General features: G+C 36.2%; 1 protein-coding gene and 1 non-coding gene across 3 annotated transcripts in view; both read right to left on the bottom strand.

Annotated features, from left to right (window-relative positions):
* Positions 1-19,237, bottom strand: part of BRINP3 (BMP/retinoic acid inducible neural specific 3) — a 440,693-nt gene that overhangs the window by 86,919 nt on the left and 334,537 nt on the right. The window lies entirely within an intron of this gene.
* On the bottom strand, positions 19,053-19,160 carry LOC112066703 (U6 spliceosomal RNA). The gene has a single exon (XR_002892812.1). It is a non-coding gene; the product is annotated as a U6 spliceosomal RNA (small nuclear RNA).

Genomic DNA, 19,237 nt, shown 5'->3' with positions numbered 1-19,237 from the left:
GGTGTCTGCAGCACACGGTGAAGTATCACTCCAGGACCTTGCTTCAGACGTGTAAGCTCCCCCATCCATTAAACCATTGATGTCTCTGTCACTGACTCTGGGCTCTTTCTTCAGTCTTGAAGCTAGGCAAGTACAAGCCTTTCAGGCCTGCGGGGTGCAGCCCAACAGCGATCCACTGTTCATTGCATTTAGCAATGGTGACCTCACTAAATAAGTCTTCTGCAAGATTTTTCACTTGGTCCCAACTATGTAGCACAAGAGTATGCTTCTCTAGCTTTCTTGATGATTCTATATGCTATCCAATATCCTTTAATAGATTCCTTATCAGGTTGGGTCAGCTAGAGCCTGTTTTTCTTACTTACAGTAAAAAATCTGGGTGATAGAGGTACTGGTATAAGAAGTGGTTTGGAAGAGTCTCCATGGACAATAAGGAGAGTATGTGCTTGGTTTTCTGGATTAGTTGGGAAAAAAAGGCTTTTTAAATCCATACAGTATTAATGGTGGAAGTTTGACAACAGAAGTACCACCTGTGCTCACCTAGAATGAAGAGTTTGTTGTAGAAATGGCATTTGGGATTATGTGCCTACATAGAACTGAATGAGGCACATAAAAAATTCAAAGACTGAGGGTGACTTGGTTACTACAAATAGAGATAGCTTACTTAAAGAGCTCAAAATCCTATACTTTTTTTTTTTTTCCTCAAAGCACAGAATGAGTACTGGTGAGTACTGGAGACTTTCAAGGACTGTGCTAAAGGGATCTTTTATCTCTTGCAGCTGTAGGCCTTCAAAACAAACTTTTATCCCAAGATTGAATTTAAATTCCTGCCAGATCTGTTAAAGTTAGAAAGAACACTGGGAAGAGATGGGAACCTGGGAACTGGAAGGTAGATATGGGGGAGGGTTGGGATGAACTCAGAATAATCCGAAGCATTAATGCTTGCTTTCCTTGTCCCCACGAAATAGCACCATCTGCCCTGCCTGATGGACTAACCCTGTCCTGCTTTCGGTCATTGTAATGATCTTAATCGAAGGAATGACCTTCATTAGGAAGCGAATGTTCATCATGTCCCACTCTCATCACCCATCATGTCGCAGGGGAGTTTATTGAAAATATTCTAATTTTTCAAAGGTTATCAAGAACTTGCTGATTTTTATTGGAGAAAGAACATTAAATGCATTGGTAAAAAGAATACCTGCCAGCATCTCTGATGAACATTGTATTCTGTAGGATGCGAACACCAGTTACTGTGAAAATCTGTGTGAAATCAGATGGGTTCTCTGGTTTTAATTAGGATACAATTACCCCTCTGTGACTGAAGCCTAGAAGCAGCTATTAATCAGAGGCACAGTGGACATGGGTACTGTAATAGGTCCCGTGTATTACTCAAAGAAGGTCTAACCTGTAGGAATTTTAGAGTTTGCTAATCAGGTCATGGTCCCTTGGGATTTAAATGTGGAACCAGTGCTGTGAAGTCCTATTTAATTTGTATAATAGGAAAAAAAGTTAAGTCTGCAACAAAGGCCTGACTTGAGTTTTCATGAGCGAGAAGAATGCTGTCCCTGGTCCTGAATAATTTCAAGGACTCAGAACTCCTGCACCACAGCTTAGGTAGAGCAAATAATTCCTTTGCATTGTGAATTAATTCCTTGGGCTCCTAAATGCCACAATATTCCATGAATCGGAGAGTGGCCTTATAGAAATAAGATAGAAAATTGGGTTTTCCTTGAATCCTCCTCAAATCAGGTCCAGTGGGACCCTAACCCATGCCGTGTTTATTTTCCCAGTCTCTGAATAAAGAATTAGAATAGAGCATCGGCTCCCTAGCCTATTAAGTAAAATCTATAAAGGAAAGACAAAATGAAGCTTCCCTCTCCTATGAAAAGACTAAATTCAAAGTGATGTTGCTTGTTTTTTATGCTTGACACCATTGCAGGATCGGTTCAACACTGAAAATTTTGAGAATAATAATCATATTCCATCTCTAATTAACTCACATGTTGGTGATAGCTCAATCATAGAGTAACTCTAATTAAAACTGCCTTTCCGGATGTGGTAGCTTACTGGTGGCAGGACTCCTCACACTAGGGATAAAGTTTCTTCTCTGGTACAAACTCTTTTCTCTATCATTGTAAACAGGGAATACTAGAAGCAATTCTTTCCTATGCCAGCTGCGAGAGTGAAACATTTCTATTGTATTCAAGGATCAAATCATTTCGCAGCCTATGTGCGACAACTTACTTCACAGGAACGCACACCGTCTCATCCTGTCACGGGACATATATTGTTAATGACATCATACTGAAAAGATGCGAAACACACAAGTGGCGGGTATCCTGGCTGCTGGCGCATACTTTAGCTGTGTGCAAGGTCTGCAAATACATTTTGTGAAACCTCAAGCATCTGATGCCTGAGTGAACTTTCTGAGAGTCCAGTGGCCCTGAGCACATTTGGATATCTTGTCCAAAGCAAAGAACAAGTAACTGCTCCTCCAGCTCCCCTTAATAACAAAGATGTACAGATCTTGGAAGTAGCAGCAGAGGAATCATCTGGTAGCATTACTTACAACAATGACTTCAGTGATCTGTCTCAGATGTCAGAGATGCCAGCTGCAGATTCTGTTGCTCCTTATATCTTCAAGCAATCACTCTTGCTATGTGATTTAGGAATCGTTCCTGGCACAGCCTCGGGGCCAGGCTCTCCAGTTCCCCTGCTGATTCTGTGAGTAATCCAATCCGATGTCTGAACATAAATTCCTTTTCTTCTGCAGTCAGATTCTATTCTCACAAGAATGCTGACTGATACAGCTAATGGGGGCCTCAAATGTAATTAGAATCTGGAGTTCAACAAGAGTACAACAAATATTTATTGATTGTCTAATGTGTGCCAATCACTATACTAGTTAAGTGCTAGAACTACATTAATAATCATTTTTGTAGCTATGATAATAGTACTTTCTTCATAGGTTTAGCAGATTAAATTAGGTAATTATGAAAATGTAACAGAATACCTTTTACACAATTAGTGATACATAAATGCTAGCTATTATTTTTCTTTTTATAATTTATTCCGTGATTCTGTGTGTGCTGGGCTGAGAACTTTAAGCGAATTATCTCATTTAATCCTTCCAGCAGTCCTAGGAGATGGGTACTATTATTTTGGCATTTCACCGAGGAGGACGTGTGCCTTAGCAAGGTTAGCCAATTGTTCAAAGTGACACAGTTATTAATTAGAGCCCAGAACAAAAGAAGTCTGAAAAAAGTGTGGCTCCTGACTTAATAAACATAAACTCTCTTGGGAGTTGACAGAAAAATAAAATTATTATTCCCTATATTTAAAGACTGCTTTTCTTTGGTAGACTTTTCACAAATATTATCACATCCAACCTCATAATAACCCTGCAATAGGATCGGCAGGTTTTATTGAGACTTGATGTGAAACAATTTTGAATTAAGAGATCATTATACAGAGTCAACTATGAGAGAAAAATGAGAAAAACAATGGACTCAAAGAAATATAAAAGGAGAGACCAGTTTATATTTTTTCTGAGGGGGAGGACAATGTTTTATTTTTCTTTGTATTCTCCCTTTACAAAAGCCTAAGACAGCACATTACAGATAGTATGAATTAAGAATGTTTCTTAAATGGCTTAACCAATTGACAAGATCCATAAAGAAACAGTTGCAGCTAACTATAAACATGTATAGAATAATTCATTTGGAAAAGCAGAGTTTGAGTTTAGTCATATAAAATATGAAGCCATGAGTGACTCATGTGGGAAAATAAAGTTGAAATAAGATGTGTAGTACAGTTCTAAGCCTTAATATTACTATGGAAAAAGGATTTCAGGTTGAAGGCAACATTATGATATAAAGGCATAGATAAATGTCTTAGTTTTATGGATGAGAAACTGACAAATGGGGTTCAGGTGGTAAAGTTACAGTGTATGTGAATTTCAGAGTATTGATAAATAATCAAAATATCCTGCAATGACATGTGATCATTAGTTATAAACAAAACTGTAAGTACGTACTCATGATTGCATAAGGATTTTTACATCTGGTATCTTTTAAGTATCAAGCACTCTTCTAGGCCCTTAATTCTCTTAATTCTACATAGTAGTTATTGCTGTTACGTCCACTATATTAAAACCACACCTATGACTTAGAGATGCTGAGTAAATTTTGTCAGGTGGGAAGCCTTGTAAGTAATGCCTAGAGAAAAACTGCTGAACACAGAAGCAATATCTGCCATGAGATCAAATCCATCTGAAACCTTGTACCCACCGTCAGAGAATCCAGAGCCAGGGTGATGCTGGTGAGAAGAGAATTTACTTCATACTCTCTAAATAGGAAGTAATACTTAAAGGATATATCATTTCTCTTGAAACAGAAAAAGCATGCCAGGCACCACCCCTGCACCTTATACACAGATTGTCAATTTTTGCAGCAGTTTTTATTTTTCATCAATAATGAAAAATGGAGGCCAAGGAAGTTTAGTGATTTCCGTATGAACACAGGTCTACAGAAAAGTTGAATTAATACTTAAACTAAGACTTTTAGCCCATAATCTGTCTTTTATACTATGTGACCATCTTAGATATCATAAACATACATGAAAATATATATTCAGTATTAAAATAATACTAATTCACATGTTATTTAACTATTAGAAACTATTTCCAAACAGGACAGTTTTTAAAACTATGTAAATAAAATCACCATTTTTTATAATGTTCAAATTGGCAAATTTATAATTAAGTACAAGCATTAAGGTTTTTATCTTAAGTTATTCTTATATAGTTTATTCCAGGTATAGTTCCAAGTATAGTTAGGACTCTCAATACACCATAGAAAAATTATCTTAGTCACTTCTCGCTTGATGGAATCTTAATAAATTATCTTAGAACTTTGGAAAACCGAACTTTAACAAAGAGTAGACACACCTTTCAAACAGTGAAACCCCTGAGAAAAAAGCACCCCAGATCCTGCACAGAAAGGACACGGAGAGTGTATCAAGAGAAAAAAAGGCCTCTCCACCAGCCACAGGGCGTGTCTCTACACAGAGTTAGGCAGGATGGGAAACCGGGCGGTAATTGGCTCCATGATATTCAACTGAAATCTGTTTTTTTTCCTTCCTTTTTCACAAGTCCTACATACAACTGAAGTATATACTAGAAGAAAAAACTATGATAAAATATTCAGTGAAACAGCATCAGTACCTGTGGTAGCAAATAAATGCCTAACCTATATAAACCTATATATGTGTGTATATATATAGATATATATCCTTAATATATAAAGATATATATCCTTAATTCCATCCTCAAATATTTACATATTAGCTTTAATGCAGAATTAAGAGATGTTATAATCTCTTTTTTTATCATGCCATGATTGAAACTGCTTCCTCGTATTTCTTGTTGAAAGCTTTTTTCTCTGAATTCAATTAACCAAATACACTGTGTGTTGTGTTCTTCCAAAAGATTTTCTCAAGTTTGTCAGGAACTTGGTTTTTTGAATAAAGACAATATGTGATGCTTCCAATTGTTCATGCTTAGTCTATTTATTCCAAATGAAAACATCTCAGACCGTGGCGTTTATACTTTACACACTGCTGGCAGTCGTGCTCAGTTGTTTATCATGAACTTGGCACCATCATCACCAATCCAAGGCTGAGAACTCTTTCCCTAAAGCCCCGTACTTGGACAATTCTGTGTTAGAGTCTGTCGATGAGAGAACCTTGTGAGGTGTGGAAGGTGGACATGAAATGGAAGCCATTATTCTCAGAAGTTTATGATGATGAACATGTGACAGTCACACACAGTTCTTTCCAAAATTCAGTGACATGGTGGCTTCTACAGCTAGACCAGGTTCCACAGAAGTGGCAACTTGCCCAGAAGTAGCAACTTCCAAATACCTCTCCCTGGCCTCCCACTTCACAGTGGCCAGATGCTCGCAGCCTCTTGGACCTGTCCACAGACTCTGCCTTTTCCATCCATTCCATGGCTTTGAGATTAAGTGGATTATGGATGTTTCTCTAATTTCCTGTCTACCCCTTTCGTCCCTTCACTTTCCAAGTTCCTCCCTCATGTAAAACACTATTTCCCATTTCAAGCCCCTTTATTCCCATAATACTTTTCGTGGCTTTATTTTCCTAAGCTCAGAGGAAGAAAGCAGGTGAGGCAGCTGTGGCTGATTTCCTACTACATCCATTGTCCTCTTACAGAACATTGATTTTAGTGCTGACCGCGATGGGTCCAAATATAAAACTCCGTGCAGCTTCTGGTGGATATATGACAACATTCTGGCCAAAGTGACAAAAGCAACAATCTGCGTCTGTGTGTTTTGCGGGGCAAGGGGGAACTTCTGTGTGGATAAAGTTTTGCTTTTCAGATTTAGGTACTGCCCTCTTGTTTCTCAGCCTTTCCTGCATCCTTCTGAGTGAACTGCTGACCAGAAGCTGGAGCAACCATATTGTAAGCATGGGGGAAAAGCCAACGGCAAGGGAGACACTTTGGACTTCATCTTCTTAAGCCCTTGAAGCAGTCCTGACACTACTACCTCATTTCTGTAACATGCAGATTGTTTTAACTGAGGATGAAAAAGAAAGAGCGGGGAACGCAAATCTTTAAAGCAATAGTTCCTTGATGTCTTATCTTGAGAGACCCTTACATTCTTAGAAATTATTGAAGACTCCAAAGAGCTTTTGTTTCTGTGGTGTATTTTATAGGTATTTACCATGTTAAATTAAATACCTAGGGAATTCCCTGGCAGTCCAGTGGTGAGGACTCCATGCTTTCACCGTCATGGGCCTGGGTTTGATCCCTGGTCAGGGAACAAAGATCCCACAAGTTGTGGAGTGCGACCTCCCAAAAAATCTATTTACTTTTTCATGTAAAATAACAATAATTAACCCTTTACATATAAACAACGTATTTTAAAAAAACTAACTATATTTTCTAAAACAAAAAATAATTTGGGAGAGATTGGCATTGTTTTACATTTTTGCAAACCTCTTTAATGTCTAGCTTAAGAGAAAACACCTGATTCTTATACCTGCTTCGGCGCTAGATTTACTGCCATATCACACACCCTGTAATTTCTAGACACCTCCACTGTACACTCAAGAGACATTGAAATTGGAAAAAAAGCAATGACATCTCAAAATATTATAACAAGGGGTATGATCTCATGGACCCTCTAAAAGTATCTCAGGGACCACCAGGTTTCCGCTGAGGATACATTGAGAACCTCTGTTCTAAAGAATAATATAATATAAACTGCAATATTCAGAGTTTATATATTAGGTAGCAAATATATATATCATGTAGTTAAGATATAAGATAGCTATATAGTTTTATAGGTAATAACAAACATTAATACTATAATAGAAATAATAATAAACAGGATAAATTTCACAGTAAGAGGCAATATCACCTTTTATGTGCTTATCAACAGAAGATGGTATGTTTCTTATTTGAAGAAAAGGGAATCTGTGATATTTATTCCCCAAGAATTTAACATACAGTGTTTCATTTTTCAAATCATCTAAACATAATAATCAAACATAAAAATCATATGTTAGTTTAAAGTTAATAGCTGCTGTATGCTTTCAATAATCTTGCCCTTTTTCATCATAGATTATCTTGGAATTTCATGGGGCAGAGAAACAGAATGAAAACAGTTATCATTTGATTTTTTTCCTGAAATGTGCTGCCAGATTTCAAAATCGAAGCATCATATTTATTTGATCTGCTGCAGTGGTGAGCTGCTATGACCAGAGCTCTGAAAACCACCATTAGTATTCTTAGTGGAGAACTCTGAGTGACAGTCATAAAAGATATAAATGATACCAAATGGCCTGAGAGCCTGATGCTTTTGTGGGTGCTTGGCATTATGTACAAGTGGTCTAATAATAAAATCATGGCAATATTACTTCTTTCTCACAACAATATTTTCAATAGTAATCTAAGCAATAAAAGTAATAGCAGGTCTAACACCACTGGCAATACTAAATTGAAAAAGCAAATTGCAAAGCCAGTGAACTTGTTATCAGAGGGATTGATCTATAATAGAACCAATATTTCAAGCTCCCAAATAAATGTTCAATAAAATGATGCTTCACTATTGTGCAAGCATTATGGTAGTGATTTACCAAAGATATATGACTTCAAAATATCTTGCAGTCTTTCAAATGCTGGGGCAAAACACAAAGAACTAAAATGAAAGTACACTTATTTTTATGTTGCATTGGATTTTAGTTGTTCATAACACATTACTTAACTCATCCTAAAAAAACTAGACTCCCAATTTCAAGGAATAATTCTTTGTATTGGAAATAATGGAAACCCTAGACCTTAGCCAGAAGTGTTGTTGCTTCTCTGTATGAACAAATGCACTCAGTGTAATTGTTCAAGAAAGGTTTAGGAACAATTCTTTATATATTACAAACAAATTACAGGTTTCTTTTCTCTACTGGATACTAAGGAAACAAACATAAAAAAGATTATTATAAATTTTTACCTTTACAGGTCACTAAACATATAAACAGAAACTTATCTCTGTATTTATTTATCATCAATATCTGTCTATCTATCTGTCATCTATTTATCTATCTATCTATCTATCAATCAATCATCTATCTATCTTCTCTTACATGTGTTGTAATTCTCAGGAAAGGCCAAGTTTTGCTGCTATAACAAACCGGTCCCAAATCCCAGATGCTTAAAACAACAACAGTGTATTTCTTGCTAACATCACATGCACCATGGAGCAGTGGTGGGCTCTGCTGGGTCCCAGGCTCACAGAGGTTCTACCTGGAACTGCACACCCTGGAACATAAAGCCTTCTTGATCTTCACAGTAAGGAGAGGGAAAGTGACATGTGTTTTTGTTTTTCTTTTTTACTGCCTTAGCCCATAAATGACACCTTTTACTTGCACTTATTCTTTATTTTTCAGAATTTGTCATATGGCACTATGTAACTGCAAGAGGACTAGAAAAAAAAAAGGGAGCAAGTAGAATATCTGGTGAGTATTCCTCTCTCTGCAGTCTGCCCTCCTAATCATCAAACATCCTTCTCTGTTCTTCTTCCCATATGTAGAACATACTCTACTCTCCCCCAGGGAAGATAACACAAATATTCCATCACTGTATCAAGCGCAAAGCCCAGGTTATCTGAGAGGTGTGGACTAGTTTGTAAATCAAGTTCAGATATGGCTCCCATTTGTTTACAGGACAACAAATTAAAGAGATGAGTTATTTGCCTCCCATACCTAATATAAATGGTGGGAAAAATAACTACAATAAACACTACTATTTGTAAAAAATGTGAACAGGAGACACAAAGAGGTTACTGTGAGCAGCCATCCTGGAACCCACCAAGGCAGACACTGTAAGGGCTCTTTACCCTAGGGGAGGAGAGGGTTTCTTGATTAGGCCGGGCTTTACTGTCTGGGAGGTTCTTCCTTTCATGATTCCCCTTTACCAATAACTGCATCCACAGTTCTTTTCCAGAGATAGTTCTCAGATCTGCTACATTTCATTACATTTTTGCCTTTCTCTCTCTCTTAGATTTAAAGGAGACTGACGACCTGGAAGCTGTAAAGATTCTAAAGGGAGGCCACATCCTTATTCTGATCTTTTACTGAACATGCATCCCTTAGGCTTTCTCTTTCTTAACTTCTTAGTTCTTGGAGTCAAGAAGCAGTTAGTTCTTTTAAGTCTGAATGCCTGAAATGTTTGGACTTTTTCCCTTTCATGTCCCAAAGACAGCTTGTCCCTTTCATGTCCCAAAGAGAGCTCACTTGCTTCTTTATCATACAGGCAAACACAGCTATTAGCTATCAACACATACCATGAAGGCTTTGCTCTTTAACCTCTTTCACTAGAGCTATAATTGAATGAGGCAAGTGGCTTCCCTTGCAAGAACCGCAGACAGCAACATTACCAAAGCATAACATGGGTAGACATCTTTTCTTGCTACCTATTGATTGGTCAGTTGGCCAATATCTGCTTTGTTTTTGTTTGTTTCTCATGGAAGTATCTCACTACTAACATGCAACTACCATTGCAGTCAGGGAAGAAAAGGTTATACAGTGACAAATCCAGAGATAACATAATCTGTGTGTCTTTGTCATTATTTTGGGACTCAATGTGAAACTATTGTTTTGAAAAAAAAATCCTATAACTCTTTAATGCATAATGCTTATGCAAAAATTAAAAGTTACTTACCTAATAATTGCAAAATCAGAAAAATAATGTTTTACTAATAAATTCCATATGCCTGTATTTACAATACTAAAATCCAAGAAGCTCTAAAAACCAAAGAAGAATTTATAATTAATTTGACAACCAAGCAGGATCTTATCTACTTTCTCTTGGAAACAAATCTTTCCTGAAGCAATATGAGGCTACTGCATACTCCCAGACAATTTGGAGTGTTGTGTAATATGTAGTATTTGTATCATATTATCATTTTAAAGGTGAAATATTATAAATTCTGTAGCACATATTCCCCAAATATGTTTTGCATATGGTACTATGGACCTGTAATTCCTAAATCATGTAGAATAATGGGGTATTATGTGTGGCTGCTTGTACATAGTACTTTGGCACACATTATGTCTCCCATTTTTAGTATATTTAAATTTGTGACCTTTCCCACATTCGGTATGTATTTTCTTTCTGATATGCATGTTGTTATTATTGTTAGTGTTATAACCCTCTGGGTTATAAAGATATTTATTCAGTGTAATTGCCTTTTGTATAAGTTAATATCCCACTTTGCAAGTACTCATTTTTGTCAATCAAAAATCCAATACTTTGTGATAATTTATGGCATGTAGGAAAGAGTAGAAAAAATATCTAAGGAACTAGGTAAAAATATTGATGCCAAAAATCTGAACACTGGTTCTGTATCTCCTTGCTTACTGATGAAGATTAATCACATCTCAGAACATCCATGATTGCTTTGCCAGCACTGTGATAGAGACTGAATTTCATCTTTCTCACAGCTCCCACCCATTACTTACATAAGTATCTATAAATGTATTGGCAACCGCTGTAGAGATGAAAGAAAACAGATTTGCTATAAAAGGAATATTAAACAAATTGGGTGAGTTAACCTATAAAACAATATCTGAGTAATAAAAAAATCAAGAGAAATTTAAGCACTATAAGGGAAGTAATATATTTAAATTCAGTAGGTTTTACTTTGTACAAAATTATGTGAAGTATTTCTATGAATAAAATGTGGTTACCAGCTTTGCGGGGATAACAGTACCTACTAAATGGAGCAGACATCAGTAGAATAAGATAATACCTACCTTTCTCCTTTCTTTTATTACAATGTCAGCATAATATTTAAAATCTCTCAGCAAACTCTTCCCTTCGCCACTTTAATAAGCAGATTTGACAGGTGCAGCACTAGCAGGAGGCTCATAATGTATTTAAGTTTGAAAATGAGGCAATTATATTTCAAAGTTCTGATTGGCTATATTTTAATTTCGGAACTATGAGAGGCACTGATTTAGCTGGTGGCTTTCTGAAGTAACCTTATACATTTGCACCTGTTCATTTTATTAAAACAGAAACACCTTGCCAGAGGTGAGAAGAGGATACTGGTCACAGAAACCATGACAGCCTGGCCCCTCTGCTCTTACTATTGATTACATTTCTTGACAGTCACATGGGAAGTTAATTACTAGTAGGCAATTAACACCCTCACAAAATAATAAGGAAAACATAATTATATTGAGAACTCCCCGAGACTTTTTGTGATCTTAAATGTGATATTCCCAGGTCTCTGAATAGCTCTGGCAACCCAGATTTTGGCATTGCTTTTCGTCTACATTCTTCCACCTGGGTCCTGTCCTTGACAAAATGTGGTAATTATTAATACTATATTTCCTTTCAAATTACTAAAAAGAATACTACATTTTCATCCAATTAAAAATTCCCCAAGGAATTTTTCAGTGAAAACAAGATAAAATTTACTTTGCATATAAAGTGAATCATCTTTCTAGAAAAATAGATCTGCTTAAAAAAGACTCAGGATACCTTATCTAATATTAGTTTGTAATCTCGTTAAATTAAATTTCTGCCTTCTCTATTACAGGATGGGAGCTCAATGAATAGATTCTAAATCCAGGCTATCTAGGCTTTAGTTCCCACACTGTCTTCCAGAAATCCTATGACCTTGGGGAAGGTTATTTACCTTCTCTGTGATACATCTGTTCTATAAAGTGGAGTAATGGGTTTGCAATATTTATTGTCATTAATTTTATCCTGAACACTAGGTGTTCCCGTTCAGAGATAGGTACCTTATGAAATACTTCACAACACATAATAATGTGTATGCTCCTCTTGCCCCAGTCTTTACTTCGAGGTGACATGATGAAAGGTAATGAAGTTTTTTTCCCCACAAGTAGTCCAATACCCTCATAGATCAGGGGCCAAGAAAAATGAACTGGTTCCACTTAGAAAGAGAAAGGAGACAGCTGTCCCCTTCCCTACCTAAAGGTCTCCTTGGAAACAAATGAGCTTGAATCTGAACTTCAGCTCTTTGGTATGTGAATGAAATAGCTTCAGGAACCAGCTAACCTCCTGTGTTTCAAATTTTACATCATTGTCTCACAGCCTAGAGTGTCTCCAAATTCTGGATCTTCATCCCTCCTTGAAAAGTACAGACCCAGGGAGACAGTCGCTGCTGTCTTCCTAGCTCTTTGGGGCTTACGCGAGGAAATTAGCATGGGTTGTGACTCTTTGGCTCTCTTGAAATGATAAAAGAAGTTTTATTATCCTTTGAAATCAGAGCAATCAGCTTCTGCATTAGGGAAACAGATCTAACCGTTATGGTAGGTGAACATGTCTTTAGGAGTCTAAGAATTGTTGCAGGACAGGTAAGAAATCCAGCGAAGGTATATATTCTCACAAGAAATAAGTAGCCACCTGAGAGGATTTGTGAGGTTTGAGTTAGTGATGAAATTACTTAATAAATCACTTATAATTAGCTACTCAAAAATAACAAAAAAGAGTCTAGCTCTAACTGATCTTTTTTTTTCTAACTGATTTTTCGATGACTTTAGAAGTCAATATATTACCTATATTATTTAAATATGAGAAAAACTTTAACACACTGTCATTTAATCCTAAACCCCCTTTCTTTAAGTTTTTATTTTAAAATAATAAAAAATCCATAGGGAGCTACAAATCTGTACAGAGAGACACCTTTTATTCAGTGTCTCCTACTGATTACATTTTACATCAAGATGGCACAGTATCAAAACCAGGACACTGATATGGAATAATGCAGGTGTAGAGTTCTGTGCTATTTTCTCATAAGAGTAGCTATATTAATTGCCACCGCAATCAGGATACAGAACTATTCTCTTACTGCAAAGATATCCCTGCTTCTGCCCCTTTATAGTCAACTAATTTCTCTTCCTCTGACCTTCCCTAACCCTGACAGACACTAACCATTTTTTATTCTAATTTTGCCATTTTGAAAATGTTATGCAAATGGAATTAGAAGATATGTGATCTATTGAAACTTTTTTTTTTCATTCAGCATAATGCCCTTGAGATCTAGCCAAGTTATCATGTGTACCAATACGATCGCTCATTACCTGTTAATGGTGAGTAGAATTCCATGGTGTGAATGCACTGCAGTTTATTTAACCAGTCACCTAATGAGGGACGTTATAGTTATTTACACAGTTTGTCTAATACAAATGAATTGAACAATTTACATTTCACGAAATTATTAATGACATGTGAAGGCTTGACCCTGCCATTTTATTTTTTATTTTCTTTTTTGTTCCCTGTTTTTACTTTTTTTTTTTTCTGTCTTACTGTGCATTGCTTGGACGTTTCTTAGACTTTTATTTTGATTTGGCTATAGTAATTGGAAGTATCTCTTCTGTATAGGCCGACTTTAAATACTTGCATTAGGTATTACATTTTACACATATAACTTATTACAGTGTATTAGCATGGAGATCTCGCCAGTTTGAATAGAGTGTAGAAACATTACCTCCCCTTTAAGTCCTTTTACTCTTCTCCTTTTACAATATAATTCTCTTATGTATTTTCTCTACATGGAGAACCACATCAGACAGTATTATAATTTTTTTGGCTATCAAACATACTTTAGAAAACTAATGAGGAAAAGGAAAGTCTATTGTATTTACTTATATTTTTAATGTTATTCTGTTGTTCTTTTCTCTTTCCTAGATGTTCCAATTACTTTTTTATTATTTCCTTTTTGTTTAGATAAATTTCCTTAGCTATCATTTTGGGTAGCTATGTTGGTGACAAATTATCTTAATTTTCCTTCATCTGAGAATGTCTTGAAATTCCTTAGTTTCTGAAGGATATTTTTCCTGGATATTAAATCCTGGTTAACATTTCTTTTCTATCAACACTTGAAAAATGTGTCACTTCCTCTGTTCTCCATGGTTTTCAATAGAAGTCATTCAATTTATTCCCCCTTAGGTAAGGTGTTATTTCTCTCCTAGTGTTTTCAAGATATTTTATTTGCCTTTAGTTTTCAGAAGTTGACTTTGATGTCCTCGGTGTGGATTTCTTTATGTCCATTCTGTTTGGGGATTTTTTTCAACTTCTTGATCTTGTAGCTTTATATCTTTGACAAATTACGGGAATTTTCAGCTATAACATCTGAATAATTTTCACCCTCTCCTTCTCTCTTTCCTGGCAGGACTCCAATGACACGAAAGTTAGATCTTTTTTTAGAGTACCACAGTTCCCTAGAGCTCTGTTTATTTTTTTTTAATTTAATTTTTTTAGTCTATTTGTCTATCTTGTTTAGATTCAGTAATTTATACTGTTCTATCTTGCGGTTCATTGGCTCTTTTCTCTGTCTTCTACATTCAGTTATTGAACCTATCTATTGTTTTGTTCAGTTATAATGGTTTTCATTTCTAAAATTCCCAGGTGGTCTTCTCTTAATAACTTTTATTTCTTTGCAGAGTGTATAACAACAACAACAACAGAAATAAATTTATCCTTGCCATAAAAGAGGTCTGGTGTCTGCTCTCAGCTCTTGTGAGGTAATCTCTGTCATGCCTGTTAGGAGTGTCTTTCTTGCCTGCGGGGACTTGGGTTGTGTCACATAGTCTACCAGTTATTTAGGGAGGGGGCTGACACACCAAAAAGATCAACAATGTAATGTACTGTGGGGCTTTGGGTCACACAGTATCAGTTGACCTGGAGACTTAGATTAACTACACGGGCAATCAATTAATCAACTGTGTCTATGTGATGATGCAGCCCCAAGTAAAAACCCTGAACACAGAGGCTCAGATGAGCTTCCCTGGCTGGCAATACACCATACATATTATCAAAAACCAACATCCTGACTCTGCCGGAAGAGAGCAAAAGAAGATCCAAGTCTGGTAATTCCTTGGACTCTGTCCTATGCACTTATTTCCTGGTTGACTAAAATGTATCTTTTTCTTGTAATGAAGTATAATGAAGAGTATAGTAGCTTTTAGTGTATCTGTGAGTCCTTCTTTATCAAAAGTGAGGGTGATTTGGGGAAACTTTCAGACTTGTAATTGGTGTCAAAAATTAAGGCAGTCTTGTGAGAAATGTGTTGCCTCTACCTCAGCAGTTGGCTTAATTAAGTTCATGCTGAGACTCTGTATTTTTTTCATTTGTTTGAAGCATGTTCATATCTGCTCATTGAAGCATTTTGTGATGGCTCCTTTAAAATCCTTGTCAGATAAATCTGTATCATCCTGCTGTTGGTATTTATTAATGGTCTTTTCTCATTCAAGTTAAGATTTTCTGGTACTTCCTATAAGTAGTTTCAATTGAACACGAACCTTTTGGGTATTATGTTCGGGACCACCAGCTCTTATTTAAATGTGTTTTAGAAGGTCACTTCTGACACTGCTCAAGCAGGGAAGAAGGGCATCACTTTATTAATGCCAGGTCAAGATGAAAGTCCAAGTTTCAATCTTGTCATACATTGAACCCTCTGGAAATAAGGGCTTTCCATTACTGTTAGAAGGGCGGTGCATCTCAGGTTTCCCATGATGCCTCTGCTGATAAAGTCTTAATATGAGGGAATGGGGGCCTCATTACTGCTCTACACATAATCTCCCCTGACACTGCAGGGCTTTGGTCTTCTTGCTCCTTTGATGGTAAAGTCCTGACTCTTCCCTAGGCATCCTCTGACACCATGGGGGTGCGGGTAAACACTATCACTCAGCAGGACTGAAAGTCCAGGCTCCCCACTTGGTCTTTTATGACACCAGCTCATAAGGGGGCATGGGTAACTTCATCACAGAAATCTAGGTTCACAACTTGGCCTTTGCTGGCAGGGATAGGTTAGGGATGCAGGTTTTTCTGGGGCATTTGGCAGGAGTAGGGCATTTATTGTCTAAAAGTTTTCTATCTTTCCAGGTTGCCCCTTTTCTGGTACTTTTCCCTAAAGAGAACATCCTTTCCTTGGGGTTTCTTTTTCCCCACCCATTGATGTTTTCATGTTTCTAGAGATTACATCATCAAGGTTTTTGACATATAAGGTCATAGAAAAGGAAAAAGAAAAGGAAAATAGAAAACAACAACAAAAGTAACAAAAATGTAGGACTTATGGCTGTGTTTTGCTCATGCCCTGTGTTCCCCAGCCTGTCTGCCACCTTCTACACATCTTTTACAGGCTCATGTTTGTTTCATATATAATGTCCAGCGTTTTAGCTGAATTCTGAGTTTTAGCAGGAGGAAGAGAGAAAAGTATGGCTAAACCCTTTTATATATTTCTTTATTAATTGTCTCACAACCACACTTACAGAAAAAAAAAACTGAATCTCTGTGATATTACCTTATTTGAAAATTACACACTGGTAGAAAATTGACTGAGCTGGTGCAGCAATTTATCCACTTGATTCTATGGGGTTTTAATTGAAGAGATTACAAAAGTACAAAATGAATATAAATAGTGTACATATCACTGTCTCCTACACTTGTCTTACTATTTTGAATTTATATTATGCCATCTATTAGATTATCATACTCAAATCCAAAGATTTGGACTCAAAAATGTAGCTGTAAAAAACATGCAAGGAATGGAGTTAATTAGGGCTACCCAATGAGTATAACAGAAATATCTAGTCTATAAGTGAAAGAAATATTCTTTTAAAACATATTTAAAAGTAAAATTATTTCAAATACATTTATGGAGCACCTATTCTTTTCACAAACCCAGGCCAATAAAATGTGTGTATAAAGTACTATAACGAAGGCCACATCTTCCTCAATAGTAGATGGTGAAATCTCTGGGGCTGTGGACCAAAAGTTCAGTAACCATAAATGGCTCTTTTTGGTACTGCCACAGCATTCATTCACTCTGTTATCTTTACAAGCACTATCCTGAGCGCCTTTCAAAAACACGAACTATGTTTATTTCATATTTTAATCTTTAGGGCCTCACATTCCCATAAATAAAATACATAATTACAACTTGTTTACTTGATAAAAAAATGCCTGGGGAGAATTTCACATTATATTAGCAGTGTAATTCAGAAATGGTGCTTGGTGAAGTGGTATGGTAATAGAAAAAGATATGTTTTAAAAAATATCAAATTCCACTAATTTACATTTAAATGTGTCTAGGGAACTAGAATTCTGTATTTTTGAAGGACTCCTCAGATTAGTGTAGGGTCTGATCCATTTTCGCTCTTAGGTAAGTTTCTTCATTTTACAGATAATCCATTAGTGTTAAATTGTGTGCTCAACAACTCAGACAGTTGATAAAAGCACAGATGGTGTTAAGACTCAGATTCCAGTGTTCTTCAACCACAGGCTTTTCAAACTCCTGGGTGAAGCCTTGATAGGAAAAAAAATCTACCCCTCTCCCATCCCAAATGATTACATATTTCTTCTATTGGAGAGCATACAAATACTTGTCCTTCAAAATTCAGAATACCATTTTAATCATGAAAGAAAGTGAATTATATGGAGAATTAGGAAACATGGGGAAAAACAGAGTGGTTTTTCACTAATAAAATAATTCTTACGTTGAGCTCACTGGGATTTAAAAAATCACTCTACACAATCAACTTTGTGTTCAATATGATATGATTTCTGTATTTATAAAAGAACTTGGTCACCATCTAATTACGGTAAAATATATTTTGCTCTCCACAAAGCTGTTCTTTTCACTAAAAAGAAATAGGATGGAAATTTTCAAGTATTATCTTTAGTGGAAAATAATTTTTAAATGCAAATGGGAAAAACGTTAGGCATTATGAGCTAGTGATCTGTTAGGCATTATGAACTAGTGATGGTGGAGATATTTTTAAGTTCTACTGGATTGGATATCAGAGCTAAAAATATTTAACTGCATGTATAACACAGGCATGCTAATTTCTAGGATGCAACCTCCCTGAATTTATCAATCATCAATCATTTAATTTCAAAAAGAAAACATATTTCCCTACAGCAGTGGTTCTCTTCTCAAGCTTTGGTACACATTAGCATCACCTGGGGTCTTTTAAAAGCCCAATCCAGGTTGCATCCTATATTGCCAGATATAAAGCAATATATCTAGGGATGGAATGCAGGCATCCATCTTTTTAGTAATCCCCATGACTTGTAAATGAAGCAAAGTTTGGGAATCAGTGTTTCTTTACATTGGTGTTAAATACACTATTTAAGAGTAAAAGAAAAGATTTTTTTCTTTTTCTTTTTTTCTAATTTTTTGGCCACGCTATGCAGCATGTGGGATCTTAGTTCCCCAACCATGGGAACCCATGCCTCTGCGTTGGAAATGCAGAGTCTTAACCACTGGACCGCCAGGGAAGTTCCCAAAATAGATTTAAAGATATAAATATATGTAACATTTTAGTTAAATAAAATGTTCCAGTCAATGTTTATCAAATTTCAAGATTTTTTAAAAAAGAAGTTTTTGTTGTTCAAATTGACTTAATTTTTCACTAATTAAGTTACAACCAATTGTTACAGAGCTGTGCTGAACTGAGTTTTAGAAATGTGGTCTCTGAATGCTCTTTTTTTTTTTTTTTTTTTTTTTATGGAACGCTTCACGAATTTGCGTGTCATCCTTGCGCAGGGGCCATGCTAATCTTCTCTGTATCGTTCCAATTTTTAGTATATGTGCTGCCGAAGCGAGCACTCTGAATGCTCTTATTAGCTGACCTACTATTCAAAACTTCACAGGAAATATTTATAAAGCATGGTTTTAGATAACAA

This window comes from Physeter macrocephalus, chromosome 4 (genome assembly GCF_002837175.3).
Source record: "Physeter macrocephalus isolate SW-GA chromosome 4, ASM283717v5, whole genome shotgun sequence".
Lineage (NCBI taxonomy): Eukaryota > Metazoa > Chordata > Mammalia > Artiodactyla > Physeteridae > Physeter > Physeter macrocephalus.
This window is presented reverse-complemented; position numbering and strand designations above follow the sequence as displayed.